We start from the raw sequence: 2,467 nt of genomic DNA on the forward strand, positions 1-2,467 counted from the left end.
TAGGTAGATTAATTATAACGATCATAATTAACCTAATTGTTCTAATGATCAAATTTTAGCAAGAAAATTCAATTTTCATATGTATCAAAAAAATTAGATCAGAAATTAGTGAGAATATGATCAAGAAAACAAATAAAGTGGATTACTCAAATTAAATTAACTTAATGAGGATTAATTTAATGAAGAATGAGGGTGTGCAGGCTTATGGCAGGGGTGTGCCCCAAGAAGTTCCTCGTTTGGGCCTTAGGCCCAAATTTAAACCAATGCCAAACACAACAAAGCGTTCACTAGCTGATGTAAAGATCAAAAAACGCTTATGCTCAAAAGTTCTAAACACAAAAGCGCGTTTTCTTCATTGTTGCGTCTTACAACTTCAGCTCATGGATTCGTGTTCATCATTCAACAACATTTCTCATGGATTCGTGTTTTCCATTACCATCTCAGATTCATCGATTCAAAGTTTCATCAACCATGAATTCAATCAACAGCATTCCTAATTTTTCAACCTCAACAAAATTGATCGAAACCGAAACGAAATTGCAAGACAAAATTGATACGAAACGCATATTGAAGCTAGAAGTAACTCACCGGATTCGACGCGGTGGTAAAAACCAGGTAACAATCTCTTGTACGCTTCTTTTTCTTCTCTGATTCATGCTCCTTCTGTTGCGAATCGTTGCGTCGTTTTTCTTCTATATTGAATCGTTGCGAGACGATAGCGTGAGAGTTGCGAATTTGAGAGTGATTGGTGCTCTGTGAGTGAAGCGTGTGTATGAGTGAAGAAGATTTTGACACGCGTGATGAATGATTGAAAAATTTGGATTTCTGATTTTTGGATGAAGAAGATTTTGGATGTGTTTCTAACTTGTGAATTTCTGAATTTTTCGCTCTGTTTGTATGAATGAGTGAAGAGAGTTTTGTGTATATGTGATGAATGAATGAAGAAGATTGAAGAAAAACTTTTTGATATGCAGAATTTTATTTATAGTGCTCAAATTCAGTTATGGAATTCACATGTAATTAACTCCAAATTCATAAATCAGTTAGACATGAAAAAAAAAGGTTAGCATCAGTTAGAGTCATTCAAGTTCAGTTGGTGAAGTTGTTATGAAATTCAAATGAGTGAATTTGGTTTTAATTTCATTTGTGTGTATGTTGTTCATAGTGGAGCTAGTTTTGAAATTTGTTAATTGTTATTCAACTGTTGATTTGCTAATGGTATTGTAATTGGAAATTAGTTAAAATTATCATTAGCTTTGAAATAAATAGTTAGTGTGAATGAGACTCTATTTTGAAGTTAGTTTGTGAAGTCAGTTCTGGAATTGAGGTCCTGTTAGGCTTTATCAGTTAGCTCAAAAAAACTGTTAGTCTGAACTCAAGCAGATTATTTGTTGAATTTGTTAATTGAAAGCTCTACTGAGTGCCATTTTGTTAGAGGTGCTTAACTGGTGTTTTATTGGATTTAATTTGGAGTTAACTTGCTTTTTGTTTGAGGTTTGTTAGCCATGATCTGGTAGTTATGACAATGGGATCGTTTTTTTGACTAAGGGTTTCTTATGAGTAACTGCAGGATGGATGTTAGCAGGGCCATGTTTGTGTTAAAATTGGATTCCCTGTCAAATTTTATGCAGGATACCAATTGGTGTAGCAACAATGCCCTTGAGTTGTCTTTTGTTTTCTTGATTTTGGATGACCAAATGGTACTTGAGGTGGATTTCAGTTTTGCAGGTTAAACATCAAGTCCAGCTATGGGTATGAAGTTATGCACATGGATGATACTTGAAGCACATTACCAATGGGAATTATGGATGTAAAGAAAATGATAGATTAGGATTAATTTTTTTTGCTTATTTTGGAAATTTGTAATGTGGTAATGTATTAGAATGAATTTGGTTATAAATTGGATGTAAAGTTTAATTGAATGGGTTAATGGAAAATTGATTGTGTTGAATGTTGAATTGTCATGGGATTGGATTAATGAATGGGAAACAAAAGTTGGTAATTGAGGGAATGTTGAAAATTCATGGATGTGTTGAATATGCATTGAATTATAAATTAAAGATATGGATTGTTTGGACATGGGAACTTAATTAATATGTATTGAATGGTATTAAATTATGAGTTAGAAAGAAACTTAATGAAGAAGAGATTGAATTCAAATGGTTATGGTTTTAAATGGACTCAGTTGTTGAAAAAGTTGGAATAAGATTTCAAATATTAGTGAAGGTTTCAAAATATTAATGGCATAGTTTTTCCTAATTGAAAGTTAACTTAGCATAGGCTTGGGATTTGGTTAATTCATCTAAGAAGAAGGTTTTTGAAAAGTGACATTAAGTTTGAACTTTGAATGGAAACAAGGATTGAAAACTGAAATATGATCGAATTAAAACATAGGGTTAGAAGTATTTGAAAAAAAGAGGATTATGGAGGGTTAAACAAAGCTTATTAAAAGTGATTGGAAAATTGT

The 2,467-nt window shown here is 32.4% G+C and overlaps 1 long non-coding RNA gene across 1 annotated transcript; it reads left to right on the plus strand.

The window, feature by feature from the left end:
* Positions 1-307: 307 nt before the first annotated feature.
* Positions 308-1,951, plus strand: LOC127105529 (uncharacterized). The gene is made up of 2 exons (XR_007795035.1): positions 308-615; positions 1,571-1,951. It is a non-coding gene; the product is annotated as an uncharacterized LOC127105529 (long non-coding RNA).
* The last annotated feature ends 516 nt before the right edge of the window (positions 1,952-2,467 follow it).

Source organism: Lathyrus oleraceus, chromosome 7 (genome assembly GCF_024323335.1).
Source record: "Lathyrus oleraceus cultivar Zhongwan6 chromosome 7, CAAS_Psat_ZW6_1.0, whole genome shotgun sequence".
Taxonomy (NCBI): Eukaryota; Viridiplantae; Streptophyta; class Magnoliopsida; order Fabales; family Fabaceae; genus Lathyrus; species Lathyrus oleraceus.